At 48.0% G+C, this 21,505-nt stretch overlaps 1 protein-coding gene across 4 annotated transcripts in view; it reads left to right on the top strand.

Annotated features, from left to right (window-relative positions):
- CETN3 (centrin 3) overlaps nt 1-21,505 on the top strand; it is a 514,649-nt gene that overhangs the window by 112,966 nt on the left and 380,178 nt on the right. The window lies entirely within an intron of this gene.

Below are 21,505 nucleotides of genomic sequence, written 5' to 3'. Positions count from 1 at the left end.
AGAATTAGAATAGAAGAATAGAAAAGATAACGATGAATCATAATCATAACTCTGATCTAGAAGAACTACACAACAGGGATTTAATTAGAGATCAGTAACGTCAGTATCTCTAAGATTTTTTAGAATTGATTGTGCATGATGTTTGTCTTTGTTAATACGATACATATGTATCTTTTTAGAGGGTTTAATCATGTATTTTAGACAATTTTGTAATTTCTATTAAAATGTGTACTTTTTGAACTAATTGATGGCATTCAGATGAATGGATAACTGTTGATAAAGGACCAAGTCCTATCTTTTCGAGTCTTGTGCACTGGTTTTCACGCCAGACACTTATTGCCGGTGAGAAACTTCCTTAAAAAATGAAATATTGGGGCCCCTAAATAGCAGGTAACTGCAAAGCTTTTCTAACAGATGGCCACACTTTCTCAGTCCTGTGCGTTTGCAAACACAGGACTTCTCTTGAGGACTCCATGTTTTTCTATGATGCATGTGAGTCCGCTCTAGCATGCATATTCCTAGTCAATGTAAAGTAACTTGTTCTCACAGGAACCCAGTCCGTCAGGAGCGCCTTTTAAAGAAGTAACCACAGCGGCAGATGACACTTTGTATTCAAGGGCTTTTCAACAAAAGTCTAATCACTTCATACACAAACTACACTTAGAGACAACAAGTTGCCTCGCCACCTTAGGCATGTCAGTCATTATCCTATGTAATAATCCAGTAAGAATTAAAATCAGCCTTATGGGTTTTGATTGGCAGAAGAATAAGCACAAAATCGTGGAATCGAAATTGTATAAGTTTGCATGTTCCACTTGGAAGTGGTTTCCAGATATAGAAGGATACTTGACTCAATACCCGAGTAAATGTATGCAAAATGACTATATGCGCTTTCGATTCAATGTCTTACCAACAAATCAGATCCAAAATATTAGGCAATGCAACCCAAATACTTGGCCCTGGTGTAGATTTTGCTTGAAAGAGGGCGAAAGTGAAACACTCCAACATATCTTGTTGGTATGTCCTGGCCTCAAGACTGAAAGAATTAGGTACTTTGCACAGTTTGTCAATTCTATCTACAATGTAGACGGAGACTTTATATGGCATAGAATGCTACACGATAACACTATCAGGCTAAAAATACGAGTGACTACATTCTTGCGTAATGTGTGTAATCTATGGCAAGATGTATCGAAGCCTGTGGTCAGTTGAAATGTAATCTGGTCTTTGCCTCCGAAATCGTGCTGTGTAATCCCTTTGTTTAGGTGGATTCGCTTTTGTTTAATTGTGATTATGACTGTTTGCATATGATTTTAATATGTGCTCAGGGAATTTGGTTTGTGACTAAGCTATTACTTTTATCTTGACAGTAGGATATTAGCTAATGTATTCTTATTGTTTGATTCTCTTTTAATTCGAAGAAATGAATTTGTAATGTATCATAATCATATGTATTTTTGTAAAGGTTTATAAATAAACCAAAACAAAAAAAAAGAAGCAACCACAGGAAATGCTAATAATGGACATAGTCATTGACGGTCGAGGTGCACACAAGGACAATATCGCGACTCCTGGCACCTTGCCGAAGTAGGTGGAGGAGATATACTACATAAAGGTACTGGAACGAAGGGCATCCCATCTAACTTTATAGGATTTCCTACTATCCAGGATCTTTACTTTTTCCTTAATCTTTAATATATGTATGAATAACACAACCACATTCACCACTTAAACAAATCGCGTGGCACAAGATCCAGGAGTGTCTCGGGGAAACTGCAAACTATCTGGCATTGGCTGTTTGAAAGGAACCGAACCGAACCGAACTGTAACTGCAAACCACCTGTCCTGTTTCTTAAATATCACAGTGATGCTCTGTGAAGTTACTTTTAGGCATATCACACATGGTTGTTAAACAACAATGGTTTTCAAAGCATCTTTGGAAAAGAAGGGGAAACCTCAGTTACATCTTTTTTTGCTACCATAGAAAACGCAAAGACTACAGCTGCCAAATGCCAGGGGGAATGCTTTTTTTTAGTGTGCTGGCCATACATGTTTTGTCTACACCTTGCCTCTGATTGCTCTACCAAAAGAGATATTTAAGCTCACCATCCAAGTGCAACAAAAACTGTCCCAGCATGTACTGGCTGTGGTGCTGTACAGAATGTCTGCTCCTGTTCAAAGAATCACATGTATGAGTGCCATGCAGACCATATCTTCTGTGCTGGATGAGCTACAGTATGTGCCCTCAGACTATGACAGAGCTTATTTTGTTCTCTCCATGCGCCTGCCATTCGGATATTTGCTTCTGCCTGCAGACTGTAGTAATGTATCAGTCAGTTTATACAGATTTCCAAACTGACCATTGCTAGATTTAGTGTGCTGCATTCAGTTATGCTACTAAGAAGTAATGCAAAGGCTACCTGACGAACACGCAGTCTAGGAGAAGAAAGGTGGTTAATGCTGCTTTAAGAAATATTCCCATCCTGAAAAACTGAAAAGCAATGATCTGCAAATTGATACCTTATTCAGGCACTACTGTCTTGATTTGGATGCTAGAGCAGACCCTCAATTTGGTTGAACTCCCCATAGAAATCTTGTTTTGGATAAGAGATTCTGCCTTTTTTGTTAATTTCTTTTTTACTTATTGATTTCTACTTCTTCTTCCACTATGCTCTTTTATTCATTGTTTGAATATAGATAACAATCCTATGATGGAGGAGAAATATTTGGTTACAAGGAAGGTTTTATTACTGTGGGGTATTCCTGAGAATAAGATGCCCAGTTATCTGGTAGGGACAGAACTAGCTGCCCATACTGTAACTTCATACTCGTTGCCCAGCCCAGCAAGTGACTTCCCAGAATGAGGATCAAGGCCACCAGCAGGGCTATTATACCCTTTTCACCTTTTTGCAAGGCTCACCCCTCCACGTTGAGCCGCTTAGAAGATAATCTTCCTTCAAGGTTTCAGACCTTCTGAATGAGATATATATTGGAATGTGCACTTGGAGAGTGCAGGCAGTAGATTGGCCTAAACTGTTTTTGCCGTCTTATTTCCAATGGCTCATCTGTTCTTGTGCTCGATCTTGGATGCCATAACCCACGAAAGTGGGCCTCAGTTGCAGAAATTTGGTGGAATTGAAACTCGAAAAAGGGCCCCATTTTGCACCCCCTGTTTGTACCACCTCCTGTGTGGGGAGAGCAGTGAAGATTGGCCCAGGGCACCAGTGGGTTGGGATGACCCAATGAGGAGAGAGGAAAGTGTAACAGGAGAAATAAAGACAGAGTTGTGGGTTTTTCTGTCTGATCCAATTCTTCTTATTTCTCTCGCTTCTGCAGGGGTTTGGGAGAAGCAGCGTTTGTTCTGCTAAATAAACTGCCCACACACACCATCAGCTCTTAGAAGAATGCACTTTGAGTTCCCATCTTCTTTTATCAGTGCAGACTGATCTTTCCTCTGCTTTCGACATGGTCAACCATGCCATCCTGATCAATTGACTGTGAGAACCTGGGCATCACGGATTAGGCCTTTGAGTGGCTGACCTCCTTCCTCTTTGACTGCCCCTCCCAGGTCCAACTTGGTTCTTTTCTCTCTGCCATCTCTCTCTCTAAATGTGGCATTCCCCAGGGCTATATTCTCTCACCCTGGTTTTTCAACCTCTACTTGGCCCTTTTTGCCCACCTGATCTCTATCTTCTCCTCTAACGTTCAATGTTATGCGGATGACACTCACCTTTCCTTCAGGCTCCCCTAAGCCTCCTCCCCTCTCGCTCATTCCTGACTGTCTATCCACGGTTCAGGACTGGTGCGCCTCCAACGGTCTCTGCCTTAATGCCAGTAAGACTCAGATCCTTCTCATTGGCACCCATGCCCCTGCTTTATCTCTCTCAATCTGGCCACCCACCTTGGGCCCTCTACCTTTGTCTTCCTGCAAGGAAAAAAACCTTGGTGTCATTTTAGACTCCACTCTCTCTTTCTCTCCTCGCATCTCTCTCCTCACATCTCCCTCCCCACATCTCGGACATCGCCAAGAAGTCTCACTACCAGCTTCACCTCTTCAAAGGGACACTTCCCTTTCTCTCACTTTCCCCCAGAGGCTCACTGTCTCCAGAGCCCTAGATCTCTAGGCTGGACTACTGCAACAGCCTCTTTCTCAATCTGCCTTCCTCTACTCTCTGCCCTCTGGGCGAGGAGGAGAGGGCGGGAGGGAGGGAGGGAGGGAGAGTATATGAGAGTTCTTATTTCTTACATTCACTTCTGGTATTCTTTTCCAATATGGTATCTCAAATCCCTTTCTTTCACTTTCCTTGCACTTTTTGAAGAGACCCGGTTTCCCAGCTTCAGTTCCCAGGACTCGCCAGCTTTTCGTGACTCTCTTCGGTCCTCTAGCGGCATGACGCCTTGAAACACCCTTTGTTGTATATGCGCCATACAAATATCAAATAAACCTGAAGCAGCTCTTGTGTGTCCACTTCACAGGCTCACTAGTTTCACCTTGTCTCCCCTCATATGGTTGTCCCTCATATAGCCACCCCCAGGGTCAGGATCAGGTAGCAGCTGTCATGCCCTGGCCACATGGGAAGGGGCTACCTCTGGGAAAGGAGCGATGACCGCACTAGCCAAGATAAAGAGACTGTATAATAATATTCAGGTAAACCGACGAGAATCATTATGAGGACAACCATACTCATCCCAGTCAAGATAAAGTATTGACATATAGAAGAGTGAATGAAAATAATTATTGGAGTCCTCATACTATCGAAGCAATTCATAGAAGCGTCAATGAGAATCATTGTTGTAATAATAAAATTGATGCAAGTCCAGACAAAGGAAGTCTAGTTGAAGAAGAGAGTCCACATATAAAAGAAAAGTGGTATCAGGTAATATTATCCCCACCAAAAATATTGCCGTATATATGGTCGTGTGGAACGGCCATAGGCGATATTTTTGGTGGGGATAATATTTGAGGTTTTTGGGAGTGGGGGTTGCAGTGGTGTCCCCGGCTCCTTTTTAAAATAATACGGGGATTGCAGGGGTGTCCCCGCAGGTTCCATGCCTTAATATCGCTGCAGAAATATGGCTATATTTTTGTATGACGATAATTTTGCAGGGATATTAACACATGGAACCAGAAAAGTCTGAAGATGGTTGGGACAGACAATGGGTTCAAGCACAAGTCTTAGAGAGAGACCAGAAACTGGACTGTATAAAGAGGAAAAGAGTGGCAAAGTTGAGAATAATAAATATTGGCTAATTTTACCATGGGAAAAGAGAACAACGATAAATAAGAAAGAAAGCCAAAAAGGAAAACAAAGTAACAGAAATCCAGTACCAAAGTGTACCCCAGCATCTTGAAGCATCTCTTGTGCTAGATGGAATTACCAATACAGATCTTAAACCAAATAACTGGACAGACTCAAGGAATATGGCAAAGTACTACTTTTTTCTTAATTTGATAAAGCAGAGTCATGTGGCAGACATCGGGCTGATGCTTGCACGCTCCCACACAAACTTGATTACACAGGGATCTTGTATCCCAATATGTGTCATCTATGACATCATCATATGTGGCAAACCATAAAACCTACTAGCGGGAGGGATTGGATAAGGGGAACATATCTACTGATAGAAGGTATCCAAGTTAGTACTTCATTGGGGGGCGTGGTTAGACAGCCATGTGAAAGGCTGGAAGACCTGGGAGCTCCCGCAGATCCGCTTGCATATTAAAACCGCCTGCCGGCAATATACATGAAAACGACACCAAAACGGAGGTCCAGATAGAAGAAGACAAGCAGCACATAATGGGCCTCGCCATGCTGAGAATCAACCCCCAGGGACGCTGAAACTTGCGAGACTGAGGATAAGAGACCCCGGAGACAGCCCACCCAAAATGGCCACTCCGGAGAACAATGGAGGCAGTGAACACGGAAACTTGACGAGAAGCGATAAGGAAGAAAATTGAGCAGAACTCCCCCGCTGCGGAGAGGGATACTAGTGGACACCTGCGCAAAGGAGCCTGCTGTATAGACGTGACTCCTGCTGCCACGAAACACGTTCTTGTGTTAACAGCTCACGCTCTCCATAGAAGAAAAGAAGGGCTGCAAGACTACCGCTGGACCTGCCTTAGTTGCAGGCTGGGACGCGGTGGAAACCAGAACCGCTGCCTGCTCCTGCCCGCCACCACCACGCAGCATACCATGAAGGACCCTCCACGAAGACGCCATCTGCGCCACAGTAAGATCAGTGTAGCAAGGACCGCTGCGCTGACAGATGGCGCCGCGGTATAGAAAAGGTCCGCCGGACCGCCGCCTGATCCTCCGTCTGGGAAACGAAAAGGACGCGGCAAAGAGTGAAGACCGCAACCCGATCCGAGAAGCGCAGAGACGCGGCAAAACATAATTGGCTTACGCAGGGACTGGGAATAGGCAGTTGTGCGAGCAGGGGGGGGGGGGGGCAGAGGACATAATAAAAGCCCTGAGAAAAGCAGGGCATGGTGCGCCTTGTGCGGCTCGTACCCTGCCGCAAGCAACATACGCCTGACATGGGACATAGCCTGCGCAAGATCCAATGGTGAAATAGAACCAAGAGACCCGGCGGACAACAATAAAAACCGCACCAGCCAACTGAATGGGGCGACTAAAAGCGAATGCGAGCCCTGGAAGAGAAGACCAGCAGACCAGATACTGGGAAGTGATAAGCAGGCAAATAAAGGACGGCAACCCCGAAAACCGCACCGCTTGCGGCTGGAAGCAGGGGGGGGGGGGGTGTGAGACATGGACAGTGAACAACCGAGAGGACCTGAGGAGAAGATATTAAAGACCATACCCTCCAAGGGAGGACACGGGCCAGGCGACTGAATCCGGATTTGGCACACCAATATAGTGCACACAGAAACACAGCATAGCTCAGCCCATGCAGCTGCACCATAATTAACAAAGGGCAGCCAAGCTGTCGCAGGGCATTGTAATAGGAGAGCGGCATGTTTGTGGGAAATGCACATGAGACAATGCAAAGTGGCAACTTATCATTCCCAAAGAGGAAACTGCTAGCTATGGGTCCGGCGGTATAAGTACACCCTGCCTGGAGAGTAAACGGCGCCCTGCTCCCGACCTCGGGAGTCAACCCAACAGATAACATACCACCCTTGGCACCGCACGGCCCAAGCTGGCAAGTCGCAACACTGTAGGCAGTAGAAGGACCGGCTGCCCAAAGGGGGTGGGGACAATAACATAACATAACAAACAAGGAAGCATCCAGTGTCAGAAGCTGCCCCATTCTGAGGGAGTGCGCAGAAGTAGACGGGACACCAACATAAGGCCCGAAGCGCGAGTGCTGATGAAGTGAGACAACAACAGCTAGTTGAGCACTGGACCCCGACCAAATGAAATATGCCGGCAGTCCCAGGCCAAGCACAATAAATTATGGCAGATACACCTGAAACATAGGGCGAAAGGCCCAGAAGCCGCTATGAAACAGAACCTGAAAATCCAGTACTGCAGAGCATAAGGATCCAGGCGCTCGGCATACACACCCCAACGAATGCAGAGATGGCGTGAAAGGCCCCCAAGTCGAAAGGGAAACAGCCAACCATAGAAGAATACACCAGGACGCCACAACCAACAGAAGGCGCAAGACTGAAAGAGAAAACACAGCAGGCAGACGCAGAGGCAGCAAGAAGCGAAAGAGACATCCTCGAAGCGATAGCAGACCTAAAGGTCATGTGGGAATCCAAACTAGAAACAGCCATGGCGAACCTTAAAACGTCACTCAAATTTAAAATAGACGCAGTGCAAGTAGACGTCACCCTCCTGCGGCAGGACGTTAGCGCGATCGCGGAACGCAGAAGTGTGCTGGAGAAGGAGGTCCAAGCAAATACCACCACTTCTAAAGCCAACGCCGCCGAGATCCACACACTCCGCCAGCAGCTGAATAATCTGGAAAACAGGGCAAAAGAAGCTGAAGGGAGGGCCCGAAGGAACAATGTACGCATCATAAGCCTTCCGGAAGTCGAAGAAGGCACAAACCCCACTGAATACATTGAAACCATGTTGCAAGAAATCGAGGGAGGGGCGCTCACCCAAGGATTCGCGGTGGAGAGAGCCCACCGTGGACTGACACGCAGACCGGCGCCTGGTGCCCCTCCAAGGCCCATCATCACCAAAATATTGAACTACCAGGACAGAGAGAGAGAATCCTAGAATATTTAAGGGGGCACAATAAAAAGAGCAACTGCAACAATAACAGCATACCCGGATTATACACTCCAGGTACGAAGACGCCGACTAAACTTTGGAACAGTAAAGAGAAGACTACGAGGGGCAAACTATAAATACATGCTCATGTACCCCGCGAAGCTGAAAGTCTTTTATAAAAACAAGGCATTGTTCTTTGAAACCCCGGAAGCAATGGACTGGCTGGACACACAGAATAACCCACAAGAAACTGGCGGTAGCTTTGGGGGCGGAAACGGAAGATGAAGCATCGGTCCCCGACCATGAGTTGCTGTATACAAAATGACATTGGGACTTGAATATAGAGTTGTAATGATGAGCAAATAGCAAGACAAATGAGAGGCGGGCGAATAACATGTTAAACTTGAGGCGGGAGTACACAGAGACCCCAACTCGCACCCTATTAGATAGTCAGGTTGCCAGTAGTGAGGTAACCACCTGCAGGGTTTAAGCACCGAGTAAATTGGTGCAGGACTAGATGCGGGAAGGCCTGAGACCCAGGGATGGAACTTGGCTAAAGTTGGAGTTTAGGAGGGAAGAGGGAGGAGGGACTGTTGGGGAGTGAGTGGATGGGGCTGGGAAGGGAGTGGGTGGGCGAGAAGTTCAGGAGTTTGTAGTGTTAGTTATGGGGGAACGAGCCTGTACCTCTTGCAAAGGATGGAGTGGGAAGCTAATAGATCATGGGAGACCTTAAAGTGATCACTTGGAATGTTAGAGGGCTCAATAGTTACCTGAAGAGAAACAAGGTTATGATGTATTTGCGCAGACAGAAAATAGACATAGCCCTCATACAGGAGACTCACCTGACAAAAGAAAGATTGGAGGTGATGCATAAGAAATGGAAGGGGACGGTTGTTGGTGCAACATATTCAGCTTATGCCAGAGGGGTGATTACCTGGATAGCGCTGCAAGTCCCATTTCAGCTACTACAGTCCATAACGGAAACAGATGGGAGGATGGTTGCAATAAAGGGGCTGGTGGAAAATAAGGAAATCTGCATAATAAATACATATGCTCTGAACCAGGATATGGCGGCATACTTTAAGACCCTATACAATAAAATGAGTGTGCACTTAGGGGGGAGGAGCAGTGATTTGGGGAGTAGACTTTAACTGCACACTTAACCCGAAATTAGACAGATCAGATGACAAAATAGACAGACCCACCCCGGCCGCCAGGGCGTTGCAATCATTGCTGACATTTTGGTTCGAGGATGCATGGAGGGTTCCCGCCAGCAGGACAGACCGTATTCACGTTCACACGTATTCTAGTGTGCCCCACAGAATTTGCACAGTAGATTAGATTATATATTTGTCACGCAAGAGCTTGTGACCGAAATAGGACCCTCGCTTTGTACTCTGTTTGTTCTATCGGACCACTCACCAATGGTCCTAAGTTGGCAATACCGACCCCCAAGAGCGAGGATACCGGCATGGCACCTCAGAGCTGAGGCATTGCAAGATACAATGTTCAGGGAGGATTTGAGAAAAGAAATACTAAGTTACCAATACCGGTAGTGTGGAGTCAGCCGGCACGCTGTGGGAGGATTTTAAAGTGGTAGTGAGGGATCGCCATCTCCAAATCCAAGGGATTACAGTGAGGGATATTGACTGAACTACGAGAGGCAGAAAAAGAACTAGAAATGGCGTTGAGCAGAGAAGGTAGCACCAAGGAAGACACTGAGACCATACTCTGGCTGAAACAGAAATGTGCTGGACACTGGGAGAGATTGTGCAACCTGAATTATAAGAAGTATATCGCAAGACAGCATGCAGGGGGAGATAAACCAGGAAGGGTGCTGGCATGGTTATATAAGAGCGAGACCCCAAGACCCACAATCGGAGCACTAACGAAAGAGGATGGAGGTATAGTGGACATCCAAAAGGGGGTTAATCGAGAATTCTTAGCGTATTATCAACACCTATATGGGGATGAAGAAGAGAGCGATTGCAGTGAAATAAGGGAGACACTAGAAGATATAGGTTTGCTACGAATCAGTGCAGAGGAGCGAGAAGAGCTAGACTCCCCAATAACTCTGGAAGAACTAGAAGAGGTGGTAGTGCAGCTACCTACCAGCAAGACTCCGGGGCAGATGGACTCCCTAGCAAATTTTATAAAATGTATACGAATGAGCTGCTTCCCCCGCATTTGGCGATGCTAAGCGAGGCATATGAAGCAGGGAGGCTGCCAGAGTCCTTAAGGGAGGCAATTATCATACCGCTCCCTAAACCCAATAAACCTGGTAAAGATTGCGGATAATTTAGACCGCTGTCAATGCTAAATCAGGATAGCAAAATGCTCACAGCTGCCCTTGCAAATGGAATGAGAAGGATCATTAATAAATTAATACACCCCGACCATACCGGATATGTCCCAAATAGGAATATATCCAACAACCTCAGACGACTCCATCGAGTTATCGAACATACGGAAGGGGATGCGAGCGAAATGGCAATTGTATCGTTAGATGCAATAAAGGCCTTCGATTCAGTCAAATGGCCCTGGCTGATTGCTGCCCTGACTAGTTATGGGATAGGGCCTGGGTACCTCAAATGGGTTAAATTACTATATAGCGCACCGCTAGCCAGGGTTAAAACGGTTCCATGTGATATTTTCGCCGCAAAAATATCGCCATATTTTTGCGGCAAAAATAACACATGGACCCTGCGGGGGACACCCCCGCATCATTTTTTTATGTGCGGGGGACACCCGCACACCTAATATTTTTGCCACCAAAAATATTGCCTATGGCCGTTCCCGACGACCATATGTTCGGCGATATTTTTGCTGGCGAAAATATTACCTGATACCATTAAAACGGGGGCAATAATATCGGAAAGATGGCAACTCAGTAGGGGCACTAGACAGGGATGCCCGTGGTCCCCTATGTTGTATATCCTGTCTCTAGAGCCCCATGCGATATACTTAAGACTGCAGTATGACATAATAGGAATCACCATAAAAGGGGAGCCACACTTAGTCTCCTTGTACGCCGACGATATGCTGATGTATATACGCTACCCTGAAGAAAACCTCCAATAAGTTCTGGAAGTGATGGAGCACTTTGCGTCACTGTCCGGCATAGCGGTGAACCCCAAAAAATCATGTATATTCCCGTTGGGTAGATAGAAAGGGATCCCGCTAAATCAATTACCTGTCTTACAAATCCCATGGGAGGTCAACCGGTTTAGATATCTTGGGATAGACATTCACCATACAGTGGAAGCTGAACACCAACATAATACTGAGAAAGCGGTCAAGAATATCGAAAATAGCATGAAGTTCTGGGTAAAGCTCCTCTTAGCGATGATGGGAAGAGGGGCACATTTGAAAATGGTAGTTCTGCCAAGACTACTAGATTACTTTGGGAACATACCATATCTGATATCAAGGCAATTCTTTGCTAGGATACACAGCATATGTAGGAAATTCCTTTGGCATGGGATGAGGAACAGAATTGCCCTCTGGAAGTTACAAAACCTGCATAAAAGGGGGGGGGGTATAAAACTGCCAAATTACGAAATGTACTACCTAGCAAGCCAACTACAATATGTGGCAAAATGGTTATCGGGAGAACCAACTTCAGAATCTAGGTTGTTTAGACTAGAATGTGCCCCATTCTTCCAGAAAGAAATGATGTGGCTGCCCAAATCAGACATGAAAGAGCGCCCAAAGATGATATTGGGATGGGAAATATGGCGTAGGGCCTGTCAGATAATGGTAAACCCATCCCCCTGTTCCCCGCAAGTGCCACTAGTCACACTGACGGGAAAAGGAAGCCAACTAATGATGATGATTAGGAGGCACTGGGAACCAGTAGGGATACCAACAATGGGAGACATATGGCAAGAAGGCAGGATAAAAGAATTTGGGACATTGGTGGAGGAAACCGGGTTACATACAGGACAATATATTACATACCACAGGATGGTGCATCGAATAAAAGAGACCTGGTCCCAAATAATACTAGAGGACCAACCGCACACCACCATAGACGCAATATATGACATAGCAGAAGGAGGGCACAAGATTTCCAAGATATATGAGCTGGTGATGTCCAAGGTGGGGAAGGAAGTGGTACAATTGAGACGGGATTGGGAGGAGGAAGTGGGTGCCCCAATGAGTGCTGGGATGTGGGAGCGAGTCCAAGGGTACCATAGGAAAGTGTCAAGAAATGCGAGGCTACAGCAAATACAATTGTACAAAATCCACAGAGCTTATATGACACCCCAGAGGATAGCAAAATTTAAGAACGCAGAGCGACAAACATGCCCTAAATGCGGTGAAGGAAATGCCGGGATGACGCACATGTTCTGGGCATGCCAAGAAATTGACCAAATTTGGGGCAGAAGTGGCCCTTAGACTAGAAGAAAAAGGGATTAAGATAATAGTAGACACAGCATGGGCATGCTTGGTAGGAGGGTTTCCCAGACCACACAAATCTAAACAGGTAAGTAAATTAAAGGATTTGGCATATATACTTGTGAAGCGTAGAGTCGCCATGGGATGAGAGTATGCTACAGACCGAAGATAGAAATATGGTGGAAAGACCTTCAGAAATTAGCAGAATCTGAAACTGTAGTATGGCAGAAAGCTAGTAATACTGGAGGGGAGGAAGAGGCTGAAACCTTGATAGTCTGGAAACATCTAATAGCTACATTGTTTGGGCCCACACAGGATGGGCCAAGCGACTAAAACCCAGTAGAGGTCACAGAAGACGAAGATGCAAGATGAAGAAATAGAACGTGATGTAGAGTAGGCTCGAAAGGGGGGAGGGAACGGGAGACGCAGTCGAAAGTGTTTGAGTTGTATAAAATTGGAATAATGTGAACTGTACTGCAAGTTTGGTTTGTGTTTGTTTAGAAAATTCAATACATTTTTTTTTTTTTATGTACTTCATTGGCTGGCTCTTCTGCAAGACATCCCTCGAACTACCTCTGCATACGTATAATACTGATTATAGCAAACAAAATGGCAGCTGATTGGTCTATGCAACATTGTGTAGCAGATTTCCCCATAGACCCACTGATTGGTTGGCATTCCATTCTCACCCAATCTTGCACTTTCGATTTGGCTAGCAACATGTAAGGAAATCGAAACCCAGGTGCTTGGATCATGTCAGATTACTCCATACTGTCCTAATTAGTCCATCATCTCTCATCAGTTTGTCCATGAGCCAAAGATTTCCATCTGTAGTTGGCCTTGCGGCCTGTTCTCTGTTCTAGTGCATTCAAAGGAGTGAAAACACATCTCTATCTTCATTTGAGGCTTAATGAAAAGCCCTTGTTTTTTCGACTTCTGGGTCACGTGAGAAGAGACTACGAATTTGTCAATTTCAGCCTTTTATTTACTGCTATATGATTTAATTATACTGGGTGTCATTGCTCCTCTTGGCCTCTAGAGACTTGCTCACTCTACCTTGCATAGACTTTATACACTTTTAATACTCCTACGTCCCGTCCCCTTTCCTCCATACTTATGGGACATTCCTCCGTCCTGTGGGACGGGACCGGAGCACTTTGTAAAAGCATCAACATTTTTCAAACATTTTAGTCCTTCCTCTCTTTTACGCGGGGTACTACACGTGGCCGTAACCCCGCCCATCTCAGCTCTGCCCCGCGCATCGCCCATCAGTCCTTTTCTCTGCTCGTTCGAGACTGGACGCACTTAGCATCTGCGGAAGGTTTTTTTCTTCCAGCTTCCTCCTCTCTGGCTCTCGCTTGCAATCGCATGATAGTCTTTCTATGGCTTTTCAGCTAGACTTTCCGAATTGTTCTTCCTGTCAGCGTCCTCTTTGTTTAGAGTGTTTGGGTCCTGACCACCGGTGGGACTCGTGTTTTTATTGTGATTCCCTTTCGGTCCAGGCGTTCCAATGTCGGTTGGAGCGGTGGGAGGAGGTGTTTCAGCGCACTCCTCGTACACATTTCCAATCCTTCATCGACGAGAAGGTGAAACGCCCGGTAAGTTCTTAGCTTTTAGGGCACACCGGCCGTGGGACTCCTTTCCGGGGTCTTCCCGGTCTGGGGAGGAGCGTCAAAGGCTCCGTTACCGGGGTGTGCCCTGAGGTGCTGCCTAGGCCTAAAAAGTGTACTGGAGTTTTCTCCGAGGGTCTCCATAAGGGGCCTGTTGACACCGGATCACAATCCGAGGCCCCTCTTGTGGGGGCTGTTTGTAGACCTAGATCTACTGAGTCGTGGGTTACCAGAGCTCGCTCCGAGGCCTCCTTGATTGGAGCTTCCCTCATTTGTACCGGGGTGCGCCCCGAGGCCTCGGCTGGGCTGGTAGGTACCGAACAGAAGTTCGAGGTCCGGCGTGAAGAGACTTTTACCAGATGCAGGTCCGAGGTCCCTCGTTTAGAGGCTAAAGTGACCAACAGTTCTGAGAGGCCTGTTAAGGCCTTGTTGGTGAAAGGTGTTCCTCATCGCTCCCGCCCTTGCGGTGACCCCAGAGCTGTTAGGGGGCAAGGAGTGAGGTTTCGAACCGTAATTCCTCCTTTACCGGCAGCGCCGAGGTCCTTCCTGCGAAGGTTAGTTTGGCTATTAGCATGTTACAAAAACATCCTAGTCCACACAGTACCGGCTCGGCCGAGGTTCCTTGTGTTAAGGCTAAAATGAAGACCCCTGACCCACTTGTGGGGACCCCTGCCTCACTTCCACATGTGTCGCAGTTCTCAGGTGCCGACAAAATGGCGGCCGTTCCCGCCAAGACCATGACGGCAATTTTGGATACAACCCTTACAACCACACCATCAGCGTTGGGTGTAGGGGGTGCTCTTGCAGGTGAACATCGGTTTCCGTGTGCATATCCGTTTTGTCCAGTTTATGACTGGAACGCTTGGATGCCTCTACCGCACAATGTCTCGCTGCCGGCGGCATTAGCGCCCTTGATTTATGTGGACAACAGTGGGGAAGGGCCCTCTTGGCAACCCTCTTTCTTGCGCCCTTGGAATTACCCTCCTCATGAGAGGCCTCCTCCTGTCACGAAGACATCGCCGGAGAACGCCTTTTTCGGCAACTTCCAAAAACGTATGGGTTCCGACCCCATGAAGGAGTACTTTAAGGGCCTGTTTAGGGAGATATGCCTGCCTGGGCAAACGGTCCCGGCTACTCTGCCTGTGCCTCCGCCAGCACCGCCTTTACCGGCTGGGCCTCCCCCTACTCTTCCACCCCCGCCTCCATTGTCCCCAGTGGACAAGGTGATTGTGGTGCTGGATGTGACTGAGCCTGATCCAGACTTATCGGATGATGTCCAGGGCGATCAGGACAGCGAAGACCAGCCCCACTCTATCAGAGCTTTTCACGACCGGGTGCTGGACATGATGTGTCTGTTGGATGTTCCAGTACCGAGGCACCTGCTCCGCAGGAGGGCATGCTTTCGGGGGCGTTCACCTCGTCTCCTTCGGAGCGTACCGGCTTGTTCTTGCAGAAGGATGTTTTGGCCGAGGTCCATAGATTATGGGAGAAAACACACTCTGGACTGTTTGTCAATAAGAAAATTGACGCGCGCTATAGGCTTCATTCTTCAGGAGAGGAGGCTTTAGCGTCGTGTCCACCCCCCCCCCCCCCCCCTCCTCCACGGTTGTGGCTGCGGCCACTTTGCAGTCCAGACCTGCGGCATCCTCCACTTCAACAGCTACACAGGTCCTGGGCAAAGAGGATAAACTTCTTGACTCCATTGGGAGGAATATTTTTGTTAACTCAGCCCTGCAATTGCGACAGGCCAATGCAGAACTGGTGTTAGCGGGGGCGAATATGAAAATGTGGAAAGGTCTGTCGGAGTTTGAGGAATTTATCCCCGCTGAAAAGCTTGAGGACTTTAAGGCGGGCTTGTCGGATGCCAGGGTTCTGGCTCAGGATCTGCTGGAAGCGGCGGCTCATCACGTCGACACTTCGCCCCCGGCCTTATGCTTGGCGTGGATACTTCTCGTCAGGCTTGGCTGCACGCCACCAAGGTCTCTAAGGAGGTGCAGGATAAGGTTTTGGATCTGCCGTTTGACGGCAAGGAGCTTTTTCATTCCACAACCGATGTGGAGCTGACCAAAACAAAGAATAGCACCCAGACCGCCAAGTCCTTGTCTGTCCTAGTGAAACCACCTTTTAGGACACCGAGACCGTTGTCACAGTCCCGGCCCTCTTCTGGCTTTAGGGAGTTTCTGGACCGAAAATCCTGCAGAGTCGATACCCCTTTGGGGAATTCCCGCCGGAGGCAGCAACGGAGTCATTATTTCTCCCGCTCATCAGCCTCCTCCTCAGGTTCAGGTGGTGCCGCCACCGAGAAACCAGCAAAATGAGGGTTCTCTGTGCTCGCACGAGACCCCGGTGGGAGGACGCATTGCGTCTCACTGGAAGGCATGGCAGACCATTACCGAAGACCGGTGGGTCTTGTCAGTCGCTCGGGTGGGCTTCCGCTTACCCCTACCCCACTAATCAATCTTCCTTTCCAGCAGTCAGCGTCGCCCTCCTTCAAGGCCGAGATCCAGAAGTTGCTGGATCTCGGAGCGGTGGAACCCGTTCCCCTAGGGGAGCGAGGGGAGGGCTTCTACTCCCGACTGTTTACGGCGCCCAAACCCAATCAGGCTGGCCTGCGCACCATTCTAGACCTTTCCCAGTTCAATCTTTTCCTACCCAAAGACAAATTCAAGATGATCACGCCTGGGCAGATAAGGTCCACATGGGTGATTGGCTCAGCGTGGTGGACCTTCAGGATGCATACATGCATATTCTGATCTGGAATCCACACTGGAGATATCTGCGTTTCTCTGTGGGAGAGGAGCATTTCCAATTCCGAGTGCTTCCTTTTGGCCTCGGCTCGGCTCTGCATGTCTTTACGAAGATGATGTTGGTGATTGCAGCTTATCTTCGTCTGCAGGGTATCCATGTGTATCCCTATTTGGATGATTGGCTGTTGCGCAGCCCTTGCCCGCTGAAAGCCGCGTGCAATCTTCAGTCTCTCCTCCAGCTCCTGTTCCATCTTGAGCTGTCTGTGAACTGGCGGTAATCTTCCAGGACGGTCTCTCAGGACTTGATCTTCCTGGGTTTTCGCTGGAACACGTTAGACTGCAGAGTTTACCTGACCGGGGACAGAATGGCGGATCTGTTGGCCACGTGTCAGATATTTGCGCAGTTGGAGAGCATGTCTGCCTGGTGGTTCCAGAGGCTTCTGGGCCTCATGGCCTCTTGTGTACTGGCTCTTCCTCTTGCTCGACTCAAGATGAGGCAGACTCAAATGGCTCTTCGGAGCTCTTGGCATCAAGCGGTGGATCTGGACTCCAAGATGGTTTTGATTCTGGGTTCCATGAGAACGGACCTGGTGTGGTGGTCGTCTCTCAGCAACCTGTCAGTAGGTGCAGGGATTCAAGACCCCGCCCGATGGTGACGGTCACAACGGACTGCTCCCTCCTAGGGTGGGGTGCAATGTTGGATCTTCTTCAGGTCTCGGACCTTTGGTCGCCCCAGGACAAGCTCCTTCACATAAATCATCTGGAGCTTCTGGCGATTTTCCTAGCACTCAAGGCGTTCAGGCCGGTCATTGCTAACAAGGTGGTCCGTATCCGCGCGGACATTTGTTTTGTCAATGTATTACATCAACAAGCAGGGGGGCACGAAGTCTCCTCCTCTTGTGGATCTGTCCATCCAGATTTGGGAGTGGGCGGTTCAGCATGGTGTCTGGCAGCAGTACACATCCCGGGCCAGCTGAACGTCACAGCGGATGCCCTCAGTCGGCGGACAATGGTCAGCTACGAGTGGGAATAGAAAGCAGAGATCCTCTCACAGATATTCCAGTGTTGGGGCACTCCGGAAGTGGACCTTTTTCGCAACATCGGCAAACAAGAAACTTCCTCTGTATGCCTCCAGAAATGGTCTGGGAGCCTCCTCTCTGGGGGATGCTCTCGAGATTCCTTGGCACAACATGAGGGCCTATGCTTTCCCGCCTCTGCCTCTGATTCATCGTCCTATTTGCAAGCTGAGAAACACGATGAACTGTTCTCTCCTGCTCATAGCCCTGTGGTGGCCGGCCAGGTTCTGGTTCTCAGAGCTTCAGCATCTGTCGGTGTGTCCACCGATCATGCTACCGGTGAGTCCTGATCTGCTTCACCAGCACAATCGTCGGCTGTGGCACCCCTCCCCACAATCATTCAGCTTGGCAGCATGGTGCCTGAGTTCAGGTCTTTAGAGCATCTCAACCGGTCGGCTGATAACATGCGAATAATTCAGGCAGCCAGGAAGCCCTCGACGAGGTCTCAGTATAAGAGCAAGTGGCTTTGGTTCTGTCACTGGTGCTTAGCGTCACAGCTGGACCCCAGGGTGGCTACGATTCACACAGTGCTGTCCTTCGTGTCTCACCTAGCAGAATCGGGCGTTCATGTTCTGCCATGCAGAACTTATCTTTCGGCGATAGGCGCCTACCTGTCTACGGACCAGTGCTCCTACTCACTGTCAAATCCGGTGATTAGGAGGCACTGTGCAGGCTTGACGCGTCTCCCCTGGTTCGCAAACCGCATCCGACGTGGGATCTGAATGTGGTCCTAACCGCGTTGTGCCATAAACCATTCGAACCTATGGCTACGGTGGACCTTAAGCACCTTTCGTGGAAGGTGTCTTTTTTGGTTGCCTTTACTTCAGCAAGGCGTGTGAGTGAGCTCCAGCCGCTGTCGGTGGAGCAACCCTTCTTGGTTTTCCACAAGGATAAGGTGGTCCTACGGACCAATCCCTCTTTCCTGCCAAAGGTGGTTTCTGATTTCCATCTAAATCAGTCAATCTCCCTACCGGCCTTCTTTCCAAACCCTGCTTCAGAAGCAGAAAGGGTTCTACATTGCTTGGATGTTAGAAGGGCTCTTAAATTCTATCTGGACAGAACATCTGAATTTAGGAGCTCTTCTCAACTTTTGGTGACCTTTGGTAACCCACAAGGTAGACTCACCGTAGTGACCACCTTACTCCTAGTCCATAGTGCCCTTTTCTCCATACGCCCGCCTGCCGTCCCCTCTAATAAGGTTTCTCTATTATTGCTTAAATGTCTCTGACCTGGCGATAGAAAAGGACTGATGGGCGATGCGTGGGGTGGAGTGGAGATGGGTGGGGTTACGGCCGCGTGCAGTACCCCGCGTAAAAGAGAGGAAGGACTAACATTTTTGAAAAATGTTGATGCTTTTACAATGTGCTCCGGTCCCGTCCCACAGGATGGAGGAATGTCCCATTAGTATGGAGGAAAGGGGACTATGGACTAGGAGTAAGGTGGTCACTACGGTGAGTAACCTGGTTATTTTCCAATACTTGGCTCATGCAGTTATTTTCATCTTTCTTCATCTTAAAACAAATGTCTCATGTCCATGACTCATCAGTCTGCCTCACTTTGTGCTTTGCAGCTATTCCCTAAAACTAGCCTCCTTGATCCCAAGCCTACATCAACTCATCTTTGTGTTCCACACAAAGCTGTTCTTCCAGCGCCTCCTGACTTTCCAACCCTGATCGGCTTCTGAGGTAGTTTACTATCTACACGAGCTGGCGTCCATTTTCCAATAATGGCTGTCCTTGCCATGATTTGTTTCTATAGCAAGCTTCTAAGCATCTTTTCTACCCTGCGTTACTGCGTATTTATACGTATTGGTCAGCAAGTCACTTTATATTCTTTTGCCATCATGATTACTTTATCCTTTCGTACATGTTTCTCTTTGTCACACCCCTGGAGTATCGCACAACTCCTTCCTAATCACGGAAGCCAAATGCAGTTGACCCCTCCCACCTTGGTTGGCACAGGCTCCTGATTTTTGCATATACAGTTACCTCGAGGCTGCCAAAGGGGGGGAAGAGGGTTGGGGCGAGGTTGTGGATAGGTAGGGGTGTTGGGGTCACCAGGAAGAGGTTTAGGGTACTTGAAAATGGATAGGTATAGGGAACATAGAGAAAGAAACCACCTGTTTACACACACTTGTCTTAAACCTGTGTAAAACCTCCTATCATCACCTGACACTTCTTGATTAGGATATAGCTTCACCATCATGTATTCCTCACTTGTTAATTCCCTGCTAGCAACACACATAAGCACATAATGAGTTATTGATGGCCCATAAATGACTGCAGCAGCTTACGACATGAAATGGACAAAACACAAAGCAATGGACATGTATCTTTGCAGCAGCGTTAATATTTCCAATGGAATGACTCCACACCCCCCTGCCATGTCACTTCGCAAAAGGTTTACTCCTAGAAATGCATTCTCTCCGCTTCTTATGAGAAAATGCCCCCCAATGTTTTAATGTTTCAGAGCACTAGGAGTCTGTCTCCCACGGTTGGCGCAACGTGAGTTCATGAGACTACCTTCTGAAAAGGGGTAATACACACGTGCGGAATGCCGTGACACGTGTTACTGATCTTATCAGCGTGTGGGGAACTAATGCTCAAAGTTACACACTGTGCGAGTTGCACTCAAGTAATGACTGTATGCCCCAAATTATCTCACGCACATTCCTCGTAGCACTTAACTGAAGCCTGTGGGGGCTCGCCAGCACCAACCCAGGTGAAGTGTTGTCCAGCGTTTGACAGACTAACCGCCGTGATTTGTTCTGTGCCCCTTGCGTGGGACAGATCCCTCCAGGAACACGCCACTTCACTGCCTGACCTGGGTCCTGCACATGCCTTCCACAAACACCTCGGCCGGGTGTGACTTAAAGAGCGCGAGTGAGTCTGTGCATGGCCCAACTGAATCCCCAAGGCTCATGGGAAATGTAGTCTTTTGCCCGTTTTTGCATGGGAACACTGTCCTGGGCCGCTTTGCGCCCCTTTTTCCTTACACTCTTATTGCTTCAGTTACATCTTCACTCTTCAGTTTTTTCATATCGTTTCAGCATGGCTTCGTATATCTTCTTCATGACATCACTTTGCCAACGTAAGATTTCACTCGGCACTACATGATGTCCAATGGTGCTGATATCTGTCCATATGGCATCCTTTCACACTTAGAGTGCAAGGATACATTCAATATGGTGGGGCGTGGCTAAATGGGCACAAACTAGGACGTGATCTCTGTGGGCTCCCACCGATCTGTCCGTGATCCGACTAAAAAAGTATATTCAAATCCAACAGTGAGCCGTGTAAACGCATGGGAAGCTACATGAATATGTCGGGCATGCAGCGGTGCGGTGCGTCGGACGAATAATGCAGAGATGGCTGAGCAGTGTGACGGCGAAAACAGAATAAGCAGCCGAGAAAAATAGAAAATGGCATCCTGCCAAGAACGAAGGAGTATAGGAGCGTGGCTGGACCGAACTACTGCGGGCT

Source organism: Ambystoma mexicanum, chromosome 6p, assembly GCF_040938575.1.
Source record: "Ambystoma mexicanum isolate Mex_15411 chromosome 6p, UKY_AmexF1_1, whole genome shotgun sequence".
Lineage (NCBI taxonomy): Eukaryota > Metazoa > Chordata > Amphibia > Caudata > Ambystomatidae > Ambystoma > Ambystoma mexicanum.
The sequence above is the reverse complement of the archived record's forward strand: the minus strand, read 5'-3'. Positions and strand labels throughout refer to the sequence as shown.